Here is a 16,394-nt window from a genome sequence, read left to right on the forward strand (position 1 = left end):
GGAAAGATAGTCATAAATACGGAGAACAAATTGGTTGGTTGGAAGTGGGAGGAAGTGGGGATATGGGCAAAATGGGTGAAGGGGAGTGGGAGGTACAGGTTTTCAGTTATGGAATGACTAAGTCATGGGGATGAAAGGTACTGCGTAGAGAATAGAGTCCATAGTATTGTAATAGGGTTGTATGGTGACAGATGGTGACTACGCTCATGAGCAGAGCATAATGTATAGACTTGTCTAATCACTATGTTATCCATTTGAAACTTCAATTACAAAAAATACATTGCTTTCGACATCTCAGTGGATGTCAACTTGAATCAAATAGGCCTTTCCTTACAGTAAAGGATTAAATGAGAACATTCATTTCTATCAGATTAGGGAGAACTTTGAAATTACCAAGACTGCAGCTGTGCTAGGAAAGACTAATTTCTCAACAGTATCTAGGAAGGACTGGTATCACTTTCGTAGCCACAAAACTCAAAGAAAATACTACTGTTATACAATCACTGAGAGGTTCAGAACCTATGATCTATAAACCTCAGCTAACTGGCAAACATAGCACAATCTCTCTTTGGGAGCATATATCCAATTGAATGGAATCATGCTGGGAAGACTAATGTTTTTGGACCTTCTCAAGGAGATTTTTTTCTATTTACCTGGGTTCTGCCCTCTAAATTAAAGAGGCAATAGAATTGAAATCACCTACTGTTCCAGAACATATGAAAAATGTAGGACACATTTTGTTCCACAGATGATAAGGTAGGTACCTCTTTATCCTTTATGCCACTGCCAGGATAAACTGTTCCCAGTGTTTAGTAAATTATGGGCTGTATTAAAAATAGTATGAGCTCATTATTCCTTATTTGTAGTAGAGGACAAAGTTCCTGTGTGTCTCCAACTTGACTACTTCCAACAGAGAAATGGTTTTGATTTATTTGGACTAAAATATTTGGGAGTATAATGGAAGGAGGGTAAGAACTTCTTGCTGATTTTTCCCATTAAACATTCTTGGTCAAACCTGAGAAATTACTCCACAGGATGGATCTTATATTCATTCAGTAGCCTGAGTTTGCAGCAAGAAGCAAAATTCATCAGCTTAACTCAGAGCAGTCTTGTTATTTCAATATGGCTGTTTCTATTTATAAAGTTACACAACCCAATTGGTTCTTTCTTCCTCCCTGTCTGAGACACAGTTGACAAAAAAAAAAAAAAAAAAAAAAAAAAAGTACACCACAAAAAACCACAGTCATTACATAATTGCATTGCCAGGAAATCCAAGCATTTTCTGGTGGAGAGTAAAAGACCCACACCTTGACTTATGTCTTACTCATCCTAAATTACATCTGCTCTTTGGGACACTTTCTCCTGGCTCAAGAATTTGCTCTGAAGTTTTACTACATTCATTAGAAGACCGTTTTTGCTATTCTGACTATTCATGTTGTGGTTTTACAGATGTCCTGTAAATGAAAGCCTGCTGAACAGGAAGTACCCCACTGCCAAGTCCTTTGGAGACTAGCAACACATCCACAAGAGGAGCCAGGTGGTAAGACATTTGAACAAAAGTTTTTCACAACCACATTTGAAAAGAAGAAAGCAAAAGACAAGGCAGGCATTGGCACTCACTCTAACTCTATGTTCAACTTAGTGGCAGCTGCACTAAATGGATACGTTCATGCAAATCAACGTTGTGACAGGGTGGTGTATATAGGAACTTTCCTCTGGGAAGCAAAATAAGCTACAAAAGGAAAAGCATGAACATGAATAAAATGACAAAGATTTTCTTGCAACTTCTTAAGGTAGTAAATTTGATTTAAATTGAATTACTATTTTTCAAGTCTGGAAAGAAGAAAAGGATATGTCAGTGCTTGTGACATCCACACTCTACTGCGCATCTTTTCTCCTACTGCAAGCAGAATGAATTGTAGGTAAAGTCAGCACCTGGGTTACTCTGCCTAGAAAGACTTCTTTCCCTTTGAATTCTCCCCAACATTCTCTTTCAGTTGCATTTTATCTTCTCCCTCCAAATTTGCTCAGCTAGATTCACATAGACCATACATAAAGGCTAAACAAAATGTGTTTCGTGCCTGAGGGAATTAATTTTCTGCCCGGGATAACTAGACAAAATGTGATGCAATTCCTCCCTTGATTTTAAAATGTTTTGTTATCTTGAAGGCAACTCTTCTTGTCCAATAAAAACAGAGAAGGAGAATGGGTGCCCTTAAAAAAACATATTTCTGAAACCTAAGATTCTCACACACACAAATGCTTCTGATAATTCTGGGTGTAGACAGATGCTCTCTTCCTTTTTGAGCTTCCCAAACATTCTGTCAATGGTCTATTGTTAAAGTGGGGACTTTCTTCCAGACCACATCCTGTCTGTCTTACAGAGGAGAAGTATGCTGCTGCAGAAAGATGAAAGTCCTGTTCCTTGTGGTGTAGAAAGAACTAACTGCACATACTTCAAGGTATCACTCTATTCAACTCAGGACCCATAGGACTCATGTTGGAAATTACGTTGGAAATTCGTTTTACTGACAGCTCTAAGTCTTTCACACAAAACGGAAGAGAGGACATTCATTATTGTCAACATGAGTTAAAATTGTATGGATAAGGGGCGCCTGGGTGGCTCAGTGAGTTAAGCATCCTGCTCTTGATTTAGGCACAGGTCACGATCCCAGGGTCCTGTATTGAGCTGGGATGCTGGCAATGCCTGTTTCCTGTTCTGCACTACTTGCACAGGTGTGTTCTGTTTCTGGAAATTCATGAGCTATACATTTATGATATGTATATCTTTTGGTTCGTGTTTATTATACTTCACCACAAACTTAAAAATAAAAGTTAAAAATGTTTTCCAACAAGCTAAATATTTTACTAAATGCTTTCCACAAACTTACAGTGAATGATATTATGCTATTATGATTCTTAAATATAATAGAAAGTTTTAAGGCTTAGGGCTCCACACTGAGCATGGAGAGTGCTTGGGATTCTCTCTCGTTCTCTCTCTCTGGCCCTCCCCTAATCAGGCTTTCCCTCTCTCTCAAAGTAAATAAATAAACATTTTTTTAAAGTATTGTATGGATAAGGAAGGAACAGATGTAAACATTTGAGCCTCATAAAAAAATCACTATTCTTTGAAAAGCAGAACTTCCATAGAAATTACTTCTAATCTGAATAACTGCTGTTAAACAAAAGATAGATTGTTCTGTCTGAATAGAAAACTGACAATGTCTGATGATAAATTCTTAATTAAATGAGGCAATATCTTAAAATTGACTAATATAAAATATATTTTCATCTACAAAATTAAAATTCATAATTAATTCAAAAAAACAGAATAATGGGAAACCTGGGTGGTTCCCTTGGTTAAGCGTCCGACTTTGGCTCAGGTCATGATCTCACAGTCGGTGAGTTCGAGCCCCACATCAGGCTCTGTCTGAAAGCTCAGAGCCTGGAGCCTGCTTCGGATTCTGTATCTCCCTCTCTCTTTCTGCCCCTCCCCTGCTCATGCTCTGTCTATCTCTGTCTATAAAATAAATCAAAACATTAAAACAATTTTTTTTTTAAAAAAAACAGAATAGGGGCGCCTGGGTGGCGCAGTCGGTTAAGCGTCCGACTTCAGCCAGGTCACGATCTCGCGGTCCGTGAGTTCGAGCCCCGCGTCGGGCTCTGGGCTGATGGCTCAGAGCCTGGAGCCTGTTTCCGATTCTGTGTCTCCCTCTCTCTCTGCCCCTCCCCCGTTCATGCTCTGTCTCTCTCTGTCCCAAAAATAAATAAACATTGAAAAAAAAAAATTAAAAAAAAAAAAAACAGAATAAAACAAACAACAACCAAAAAAAAAAAAAAAAAAAAAAAAAAAAAAAAAAAAGAAAATCTGATTCAGGATGAAAGTGACTAACCATCCCAGTTTGTTCTGGGCTGCAAGATTCCCAGAACAAGAGACTTGCAATGCTAAAATCAGGACAGTCTTGTGAAAACCATTAAAATTGGTCATCCTAAGTGAATTTAATTGAAAATTTTATTTTAATGGTTTTGTATAGAAGGTAGGGATAAATACAGAAAACAATAACTAAAATCTGTAATAAAAATGTTGAGATAATTGTTACCTAAATTACATAAGAATGTCTCTATAGCTATCCATAGGAAACATTTCTTTGTTCACCCAGAAACAAAGATGTGAGTCTGCTGAGCAAATATTAGCTCATGCTTTGGGCACTGATTAAAACATCACTTGCTTAACCTTTATGTATCAGCAACTCAAAAGCTAAGATCCAAATGCGTAGATAGATGACTTCCAGCAATGATACAATACATCACAGCACAAATTTTATACACCAGCCTCTTCTGTATCATTATCCTTTTCTATTTTTTTCATCTTGTAATCCCATTTTATTTGCATAATTTTCAAAATCTTTTATGTCACATACATTTTTTAATTCTAGTAAATCCTTTTTCAAACAAGGCAGGATCTAAATCAGTGGTTCTAAACTGGGGGCAATTTTTTCTCCCGGGAAAGTCAATGTGTAGAGACATTTTTAATTGTCACAACTGGAAGGGACAAATCTATCCTAAATAAAACAGACATACTCTAAATGTATAATAAAAGTAATGATTATTGAAAATTGGAATTATAATCAATTGATATTTCTAGGTAATATTAATTAAAAATTTAATGTTGCCATAAAAAGAATGAATATACATTTTTAAAAGAGTCCTGGTTGTTGCATGTATATTTCCCATAAAGCCTATCACGCTAAAATAAGCTCATTTTATACACACACACACACACACACACACACACACACACACACACACACTTTGCCTTCTGCATGACAAGTATGCAATAAATAGGTAATGGTGGACAATAAATAGTTGATTGGATGAATGACTAACAAACACAAGAAAAGCCACCTAGAATCCATGAGGTATACCTAGAAGTAGCCATTGAGGGATTTACATTTGTGAATTAGCAGGCTGGTTTTAGAATACAATGGGTCTAGCCTGAATCAGAGGGAAAAAACAGAGAGAACATATTGTTGGAGATGATAAACTTTGTGTTCAATGGAAGAAAGCAACTCACAAGTGTGAATATCAAAAAGTCAGCCACAGGAAGGAAGAAACAGCTATAAAAAGCAGATGGTTTAGAGACAAAGGCAATGTGAAATACAATCCAAAAAAATATATGGGTCAAAATGATAACATGAAAGGTTCTGACAAAAATATCACTGTGTAGAAATTCAATAAATTTTCCAAAAAAGAAAGCACAGAAAATTATATTAAAAATGAGAGCATTCAGGGGCAATGAGGAGAAATACACAACCTGTGTATTTCTTAGAGTCTAAAAAAGGAGCAATTTAAATTGATTGTCAAACAGAAACACAAAACTGAGTAGAGATAGTCCCATATGCAACACTAAATCTAAAGACCGATTAAGTAATTTAGAAATTTATCTTTCATTTGAAAAGAGGTTGTTACAGGTACTGCTTCTTATATTTGCTCACCCTAGTCCGAAAGGATCAGTGGGTTGCTTCTTTCAAGGCTGGTGGTGGGTTTGTCAATGACCCATCCACACATTCCCACAAGGTCCACTTTGGAACCAATTTGCAATGTGCTGACCAAAGCTACATCCTATCTCTAGGCCAAGACAACAGATCTTCCCTCAGACAACTATGCCGCCACCCACTGGACCATATCTAGAAGTCAGCTAATGCCTCCCTCCTGCTGTGATGCCTGACTCCTATTGGATTCTTTCAAGGTCACTTCTAGAATTCACATCCTACACTGCCTTAGTTTTTCTGGTTTCCAGCACTGATAGAGAGTTTCCAGAACCAGCAAAAGAAGAATGCTAAAAACTGAGTAGTAAAGCAAATAGAAACAAGGGCACAGAACCAAGGTAGAGTTGCTTTCCGGATCTGAGTTTGGAACAGCAGATTAGAACAGGAGAAATTGAAGGCGGTTCACAAAATTGTAAGGTAAGGAACAGTCAGAGGAGTCATGAGAACACAGAGAGATTTTTATTTTTTTTTAATTTTTTAACATTTATTTATTTTTGAGAGACAGAGTGCAAGCTGGGGAGGGACAGAGAGAGAGGGAGACACAGAATCTGAAGCAGGTTGCAGGATTCGAACCCACACACCATGAGATCATGACCTGAGCCGAAGTCAGATGATTAATTGCCTGAGCCACCCAGGCGCCCCCACAGTGAGCTTGTTATATGATACTTCTATCTAGATGTGCCTGGTCTATTTTTTTTAAGCTGAGTTAACTACAAGATTTTCCTTCTGTACACCTAGTAACCTGAGTGTAATGATGGTCTTCCAGTTATTCAGTGTGCCCTGGACAGCTTGACAATGTGGAAGATAACTGAGTAGAGGTGACATGTGAAATTTCTAAGTCTCTTAAGCAATCTTCTATTTTCTCTTTTTCACTGACGGCTGGCTAGAAGTGGGATGATGGAACCAAAAGTTGGAAGGAATCTGGTTTCCTGAATTATCAGATGCATGTGTCAGCAAATGTTTCCTGTAAACGGCTAGATAGTATATATTTTAGTCTTTGTAGGCCATACAGTCTCTGTTGTAACCATTCAACTCTGCTGTTATAGCACAAAAGCAACCATAGGCCACACACAAACCAATGGCATGGCTGTGTTCCAATAAAACTTGACGTAATAAACTTGGGTGCCAGCCCAGATGTGACCTATGCACCACAGTTCCTCAAGCCCCCACTATATGTAACAGCTAAATGAATGAAAAGTAAATTCCTACTGTGTTGAGCCACTAAGACCTTGAGCTCATGTGTTAGAGCAGTTAGAATTACTTTAACTAACACAAAGCTATGTTGATGGTTTATAAAATGTAACACATTTCATGATGGAAAATTGTGAACCTGTCCCCCTCAGGTTTTCAGTTTTACAAAAGAGTTCTTCACAACATCGAAATATACAGAAAAGTAATGATTTGTTGTTTTGTTTCTTTTCTTTTATGGAGACTACATCATGTTATTTTATTGGGAAAATGGTAAATGTTTGACAATGCTGTCTCATCTGGTGACTTTATCTGCAGGCAGAATTGCGACACTTTTTAACAAATCATTCCATTTACTGGGAACAGTGGGGAATTCCTGCCATGTATCCAGTTAATGAACTCTCCCACAGATATTGAATTTCCCTATTGGCCCGAGTGACTAGAAATCCAAAGAAAAGCACATTTTAAAGCCAAAATGGAGCAATGGTGGGTGCTGGGGGGAAAGGAAGAATTAAGAGTGAAACTTGTGAAAGATTAATTCATTACTACTGGCAAGGATCCATAGTTTTCTTTCTTTTTTTCACCCCATATGTGACTCAATATCCACAAAGAGAGAAAAGAATACCATTGGTTTTTAACTCTAATTTATGAATTTTAATCAGAGAGAAATAGAGAGGGAGACTGACATAGGACTCAAATACACCTACATTGAAATTCCTGCTACACTTTGGCACCAATCTGAACTCAGTTCCCATAGACTTTCAATCATAGTAATAATAAACTGTGTAGAGGATGTGCATGTGGTAGGTACTCAAAAAGTATTAGTGCTTGTCATTAGCTTTGTTACTTGCTGCCAAGCTCACAAATTATCATGTCCAAGTACACTGTAAATTTTTGTTTGAAAAAATGCGTTTATCCTTCAAGCCTTAAACTTTTGTGAACTGGTGATAATTAATAAATGAATCCAAACATCGATAGCTTCCTTTACTAGATTTGCCCCTCTTCCAATGCTCTAAAGCTCTGTATTTTAGTCAAGATTTTGCTCTATCCGCACTCGTCTCCTCTTCTGTATTTTTTTTTTTATTTTTTTCAACGTTTTTTATTTATTTTTGGGACAGAGAGAGACAGAGCATGAACGGGGGAGGGGCAGAGAGAGAGGGAGACACAGAATCGGAAACAGGCTCCAGGCTCCGAGCCATCAGCCCAGGGCCTGACGCGGGGCTCGAACTCACGGACCGCGAGATCGTGACCTGGCTGAAGTCGGACGCTTAACCGACTGCGCCACCCAGGCGCCCCATCCTCTTCTGTATTTTTGAACTTCTCTCCCTTTAACTGAATCTTCCCAAGTTTCATTTCATCATTATCTTTCTAAAATACAGACTTACTCATTTCATGTTGACACCCTCCTCCCATCTGCTAAAAAGTAAGTTCAAACAGCTTACTGGAATCTAATGGCCATCTTCCTCATGCCTCAACTCAACCTCATCTCTCTTACTTGCATCCTGCATTCTAGGATTGGCGAATAATCTGTAGTGTTCTAAACACAGCACAATATTATACATCTTTGTAAATGCTAGCCCCCTAAAATGTTCTTTTTTCCAAATATATTTGGCTAAACAAATTGACTCAGCAAAATATGGCTGACACATTATTTTCCCTGTGCATGGACAATTAATCACTGCCTCTTTTGTTCTACTACCAATTCTTAACATCATGAATTTTTGTGTGAAACTGCTAGATATTTTTATAACACTATATCATAGGTAATGAATGTTCACCACCAACTATATATTGGGTGCTCTGTTGGAATATAGTTTATATGCAATGTCTCGTTTATTCTTCAAAATGATTTTATGAAGCAGTTTATCCTCATTTTATAAATGAAGAAACTAAGACTTCAGTATTAATTGACTCACCAAGGTCCCTGAGCTAGTAAATATTGGAATGTTCCAAAGAGAGAATTGTGCTTAGCAGATGTCAAGTGCTGCAAACAGGATGAAAACAAGAGCTAAAATGTTAACATACATATATACATACAAAAGAAATATTAACCAAGAAGAGATGTCTTTCAAAACCTGTTGGTAACCTCTAGGAAAACAGAAGGGGAGTCAGAAATCAGGAAAGCTTGGCATTGAATACAAACTACCCTTTCAAGAAATATATTTGCAAAGTTGAAACAAAAGGAGTGACCATCTGCAACAGATTGAAGGAAATAATACTAATATTAAAAAATAGTAGAGACCTGAAACCATAAAACTCCTAGAAGAAAACATAGGCAGTAATCTCTTTGACATTGGCCTTAGCAACACTTCTCCAGTATGTCTCCTCAAGCGAGGGGAACAAAAGCAAAACTAAAACTATTGGGACTACACCAAAATAAAAAGCTTTTGCACAGTGAAGGAAACCATCAATGAAACAAAAAGGAAAACTAATGAATGGCAAAAGATATACGCAAATGATAAACCCAATAAGGGGTTAATATCCAAAATATATAAAGAACTTATACAACTCAACACCATTAAAACATAGGCAGAAGACCCAAATAGACATTTTCCCAAAGAGACATACAGATGGATGGCCAACAGATACATGATCAAAAAGACAAGAAATAACAAGTGTTGGTGAGGATGTGAAAAGGGAACCCTCATGCACTATTGGTGAGAATGTAAATTGGTGCAACCACTGTGGGAAACAGTACAGGGTTTCCTCAAAAAAAATAAAATAGGGGCGCCTGGGTGGCTCAGTCGGTTGGGCGTCCCACTTTGGCTCAGGTCATGATCTCGCGGTCCGTGAGTTCGAGCCCCGCGATGGGCTCTGTGCTGACAGCTCAGAGCCTGGAGCCTGTTTCAGATTCTGTGTCTCCCTCTCTCTCTGACCTTCCCCCATTCATGCTCTGTCTCTCTCTGTCTCAAAAATGAATAAACGTTAAAAAATGTAAAAAAAAAAAAAACACACAAAGACAATATGATCAAGTAATTCCATTAGTGGGTATTTACCCAAAGAAAACACTAATTCTAAAAGATGGATGTACTCCTGTATTTATTGTAGCATTATTTTATAATAGTGAAGATATGGAAGTAATCCAAGTGCCCATCGACAGTAAATGGATAAAAAGGATGGGGTGTGTGTTTATGTGTATATGTGTGTGTATATACATATATATATATATATAGATATATATAGATATATAGATATATATACACATATATAATGTATATAATGGACTATTACTCATCCATAAGAAAAAATGGGATCTTGCCATTTGTAACATGAATGGACCTAGAGGGTATCATGCTAAGTGAAATAGGTCAGACAGAGAAAGACAAATACCATATGATTTCACTTATATGTGGAATCTAGAAAACAAAACAAATAAGCAAATAAACAAAAAGGAGAAACAGATACATAAATACAGGTGGTTGCTAGAGGGAAGGTCAAAACAAGTGAAGGGAACTAGAAGGTACAGGCTTCCATTCATGAAATGAACACGTCATAGGGATGAAAGATACAGCATAGGGAATATTTTAATGATATCATAATAGCACTGTATGGTGACAGATGACAGCTACACTTGTGGTGAGCATAACATAAAGTATAGAGTTGATGAAACACTGTGTTGTACATCTGAAATTAATGCAATGTGTCAATCACACTACAGTATTAAACAATGGCAAAAAAGTGACCACATGAGTATTTTTGGAAGCTGCCTGTAAAATACTGTTTCCTCAACTGAGTTTGATTTTGTGCCTCTCTCTGGAAACATTTCACAATGTCTGGACACATTTTTGGTGTAACAAATGAAGAATGGTACTGGTATGTAATCACTAATAGCATGAATGCTACTAAATAATCTATAATAGTAAGAATGACCCCCACAACAAAAAATTATCAGGTCCAAAATGTGCCAAGTTTGAAAAATCCTGGTCCAAAGGATCCATTGGAGGGGAAGATATTGAAAAAAATAAGAGAAAAGAGATAACGGATAGGACAAAATTGGTAAGAAGGAGAAAGGAAATAGATAAACATGTTACCTTTAAGAAATATTTATCAAGAAATATTAACTTCATTTTAGAGGATACAGAGATTAAAGTTCAGAGAGTTTAAATGACTTACCCTTTCAGGATATCCTGCTATCCTTTCAGGATCTAGCAGAAGTTTCATTCAAATCTTTGAGCACCCAATGTGATGTTCTTTTAACTATGCCACCTTATACATTAAGTTCAAGATTGAGGATAATTCTTGGAGATGTGATAGCATGCAGCCATGAAGCAATTTTGCTTAAAAATTAATGAAATGTCTATTGATTTTATATTTCTACTACAACATACTTAGTGCCTTTATTTATATTAAAGAAGAGAAACATATCTATAGTCCCATAAACATTTAAGTAACTCGGAAGGACATGTTCTGCAAATTGGCATCAAATATATATTCAATATTGACACCTGAAGAACAATGAAAAAAAAATTGTATGGGATTCTTAATAACACTTAATCACTTTTAATTTACCCAAGAATATTTAGTAATTTCGTAGTTTAAAGCATGAGATATAATTCTTTAAAGACTGGAAAGCACAAACTAAAATAACAGACAAGAGTATTAAATTGCTACATTTCTATGAATGGTTACTCAAGAGAAATAAATGTACAATATTGAAAAGCTTAGCATTTTTCCAGTAGAGAAAATGTTAAAATTCAAGGATCATTACAACATTCTGCATACCATTGCTACCACAAAGGCAAAAACAATTAAAACGACCATCAACAGTTTAACTGTGAAACTTGGAACATGAGCCATAACTAGAAAAAGAAACAACCATGTTTCTTGAAGTACAAATAAGTAAATGTGCAAGCACAGCAGAAAGAGGCAAGGAAGGCGGAATCATCTAGGGAGCGGAGGGCTGACCTGTGCAGCTGTAGGCCTGGCGAGCTCTGGAAGTGCTACCATGTGAGCCAGCCAACAGGAGTGTCGACAGTCCTCAGCAATCAGGCATCTTCTCCAAGAAGGAAACAGCTGGAGGCCAGAGCCAGATTCGACTCTATTGACATCTGCTGCTATAATCCTATCATGGCCTTTCTTATATTTATTTCTATTATTGGAGCAATTCGGTAGAGACCGTGTGTCAATTTAATTGTCTTCTCCTGATAATTCTAGGCACTTGGGCACACCAATGATGTATTTGCAATTCACTAGCAGTGTTAACCAAATATTTAAAACAAACCTTCCTCGTCTATATAGAACAAGTCAATCAATAGCCCTTCTTTTCTCCCCCTGACACAGCAAAATCTTCACTGTTGCAGTGTTAGTAGTTAAGAGTGATGTCTTCTGGAAGCACACAGCCTGGGTTTGAATCCCTCTTCTACCACACTCTAGCACTGAGATATTGGTAAGTAATATAACCTCTCTCTGCCTCAGTTTCTTTATCTATGATATGAAAATGTCAACAGTGCTTATATCATAAGGCTATTGTGACGACTGACAGGATACTCCATAAAGTGCTTGGCCCACTACCAGGCATATAACAAACCTCTGTAAACATTAATTAATATTTGTCCTTCTCTGTAATGATTTATCCTAAGTATCATTGTCAGCGTAATTCTGTCCTATTCTTACATAAGAGCCTTCCCCAACGTCTACTAATGAAGTCTGCCTCCATGTATAATTTGACCAGAACCTGCTCCTCTCCATAAACAGTCTCCTCAAGTTATAAAGGTTTATTCACTGGGCATTCTGTGCAAACATCTTCTCCAACAAATGCTTTTTGCTCCATATATCTGGGTCCTCTCTGCCCATTAAATATCAAATACTTGATGAAGTCTTTGCTGAATGCTCCATCCAAATTGGATTTCTTTCATCCCTTAAATATGACAAACATATTGCCCTCATTAGCAACAATATTCATATAATATATTTACTTGTCTACATTGCTCTTCATGTTTTTTTTTTTAATTCAATGTAAGGCCTTAAGTATCTTCTGTTTTTAAACCATTAGTGCTAGCACTCTATGAATGAAATGTTAAGAATATATCTCTACCTTAATTGTCCTTAAAAATGTCCATACTAACATGGACATAAAGGCAACTACTCTTTTTAGAATTTCCTTTAGATCTCTCCAACTGGATGTAAACTTTCCTTCCCTTTAACCTCCTCAACAATTTGTTTACTCTTTTCTTTGACTTTTGAACAGACTCAAGAATGGGTGAGATTTGGCAGGTAGGGCATATCTAGAAAAACTACTGCAATTACATCATGAAGAGAGAGCGTAATGCAACAGACAAATGAAATAAAATAAAAAGTAAAAAATAAAACCTTTGTAGAAACAAACCTGGATTCAAATTCTGGATCTTGGTACTAGTTAACCATCTGATCTTACGAATGTCTCCCACTGAGTTTATTTCTCTGTCAATGTGGATAATATATAAGCCTTCTCTGAAATGTCATGAGGGGAAAAAAAAAAGAAATTTCCCATAAAGCACAAAGTAGGTGTTCAAAAAATTAATTTTGATAGCAATGTAAAGAATCTTGAGTTTGCATAGGTAATTCAAGAGGGAAAAGGTAAGTGAGCCCAGAACTAGAAAGAAACTGAAATGAGAGTAAAAATGAGAGGTAAAAGAGAGGTGGCAGACCAAGGGGGAAGGAGGCTGAAGGAAGTGGTAGGTATGGCCAGGGGACTTTGAAGAACAAGCACGTGCCTAATCCTTAATTACATGTGATTTGCTAAGCTGTGACAAAAATAGAACCCCCCTTTCTCAGCTTTAATCTCTAGATTCTTAAGTAAAATTTCCAAAGCAAAGTGACTCTCTTCCTTATTTGGATGAATGCCCAGGAAGAATGGAAAAACCAATCCATATGAAGAGAGGCACTGGAAAATTCAAAGAAGTAAAGAAAGCAGAACAAGAGACATCTAGAGAAAACACAAGTCCTTGAGATATGGTGATGGAGTTTCCAAATTTATGTGGCACGGAATCTGGAACTAATGTTATTTATTTGGTAAAGGATAGTGAGACTAAGCATTCTGAACAACTGGGGACACCCAGGAAGGAGACATCTGGAAAATAGTAGCTACGTGGAACTACAATAGAAGAAGAAGAGGTGTCAACAATTGGAGAATGGAATGCCTGAATGAAAGAATTCTAAAACACCAGAAGTGACAAATTTACCAAGCAGTAAGCAGGATGGTGAATGTGTTGTATGTATGTAGTGGAGAGCCACAAGAAGAGGGGAGATCACTATGGAATTATTGCAATAATCAATAGGAAATGTAACAAGGGCCAGTAAATGAGATTGTGTATAAAGGAATAAACCCAAGCTCTAATATGGAGATAAACCCCCCCAACTTCTAGCAAGTTATAGAATGTATATTGCCAGATATTAGATTAGGAATTCAAGATCAGGTGACAGGAATGGTGGTATTTACAATAATCAGTAACAAGAATAGGAGAAGGGAGTGCTGGATTGAAGACACATTTCTGACACTGTCACATATAGATTTGTTTCCTCTAACCATACCATAAGGTTATTTGGTGCAAGGACTAGCAAAGTGCACCACATAAATGTTTCTTAATGATAGCCATCTACTGTGGGTACTGTACAGGGTCTCCTTTTCCTTAGAAATACAACCCATAATTTTTAGCTGGGCACATGGCTACCTAGAATAAACACTACATTTTTCAGTCTCCACTGCAGCTAGATAAGGCCTGGGAATGGTACACAGGCCAACTGGATGTGGAAGAATCCTTAATGAAACAGTAGGTGTCCTTCTAATTGAACAAAACTCAAATTATCCACTCAAGACTGAGAGACAGATGCCACAAACTGGTGATGATGGGCAAAAGACAGAGATAGATTCCCTGACAATTGCATGAGGCCACTTTATCAGTTATGGACTGCTTACTTCCAAATATTCCTTACATGAAAAAGAAATAAACTACTATGTTGTTTATCCTATTGTTATGTTTTCTACTCTTTGCAGTCAGATCTAATTATCTCTAATACAACGTCCTTGATCATTTTTGCTCTTTTCTTCAGTTCTATTTTTTCAAGGTTTATAAAATTCTTTAAATATACTTTTTTGTAACGTTGAGAAATATTCTGAAATGCTGACAAGTCATTCTTTAAATTTGTTTGAAAAAGTTTTTAATCTGATAAGTAGCATGTTAAAAAACATCCCATAAATACAAAACTGCTTACCACAGAGTCTTATTGGAATATCAGATATGTGATTGATATGTGTGTTAACCAAAGAGGTCAACCAAATTGGATTGAAAACAGTACTTATGGTGCACAAGTCTTAGGCCAGGGCCATTTAGCGAAGTGGAAGTTTGACTAAACCTGCAGATGTTAGCCATGGTCAGCAAAGAAAAAGGGCCTACCTATTCTTTCCATCTAATCCAGAGGAGTCATTGTGGGTACACAGAACATTAGAACAGGCTTATAGGGTATTTGCTTTTAATTATCTGCATAAAGGTAGATATTTTTAGTCTTTTGTTGATAACTTATACTTCTCTACTTTTACCCTGAATTGCTTATATTGGACTAAGAATTATAAGCCTACAATCAATTATTTTTTAACTGATTTTTCTTGTGTGACTTTCTAATGTTTTCTTAAAACACAGAAGGAATAACATAACTTGAGAGCTACAAATACTTTAAAAATCATTCACTCTAAACCCTATATTTTATAGAGTAAATGATACAAAGAGACTAATGAATTTAACCAAATCTTTCTCAGAATAATTATTCATTCATTGATTCATCCACTAATGTATTAATCCATTCAAATACTATTGAATTTTAGGCAGAAAGCACTAGGCAGAGGGAGCTGTAGCATAGCATAAATAAGGCCTTGCCATCTACATATTTTCACAGTGGGAATGGAAATAAATTATCCAGATAATTAAAACAGAATGTAAATAAATGTGCCTTAAGGATTACTACAGGCAAAGAATCATAAGAGAGGAAAGGAGGGGTAAGGGGTAGCTAGCAAAGACTTTAGGGAAAAAGTTGCATTTGGCTATTCCTTAGAGGATCTGAACAGGTGGGGTTTCAGGCAAACGGGATGGCTTTCTTTTTAACTTGTAGATTTTATTTCAATATAAAGTTAGTTTTTTTTTCTGAAGTCATTTGAAAATTACATTTGGGCGGGAAAGTAAAATCAAAGCATTTCCTAAGCCAGAGGTGACAATGCTGACTTTGATTAACGCTGCATTAAAAAGTGAGGTTTATCAAGGTACAAATGAATCCCCCTAAAGTTCAGCAACTGAAAGACCCTGTTACCCCTCAGCATCTGGAGAAAACGTGCAGGATGGCTTACACACCAAGAGCTAGGAGCCACTGCTCCCAAAATATCATAAATTAAATGACTGAAAAAGATGTTAGTAATAAGTAAAACAGTAGGGTTTCAATTTACAAGTGAAAAATCCAGACAAATGTACAATATCAAGGAAAACAATATTTCATTTTTTCATATTGCAATGAAGTAAGCATTCTAAGATACATACTTTCAAGCAGGAAGTGTTTAAACTGCAAGTGACATTGAGAAAAAAGTGATGGCATCTATATGGATTTTTACAGATAAATCCTTCTTTTATACTATAATATGCATGAAAAATAGGTCCCTCTTTTCTCATATTTGTGATTGGTTATGGTTATTAGAAA

The 16,394-nt window shown here is 36.6% G+C and overlaps 1 protein-coding gene across 8 annotated transcripts in view; it reads right to left on the reverse strand.

Moving 5' to 3' along the window:
• Positions 1-16,394, reverse strand: part of NAV3 (neuron navigator 3) — a 598,387-nt gene that overhangs the window by 341,427 nt on the left and 240,566 nt on the right. The gene's annotated exons all lie outside the window — the stretch shown is intronic.

The sequence above is a fragment of the Puma concolor genome, chromosome B4 (assembly GCF_028749965.1).
Source record: "Puma concolor isolate L17-30 chromosome B4, mPumCon1.1.hap2, whole genome shotgun sequence".
In the NCBI taxonomy this organism is placed as follows: Eukaryota; Metazoa; Chordata; class Mammalia; order Carnivora; family Felidae; genus Puma; species Puma concolor.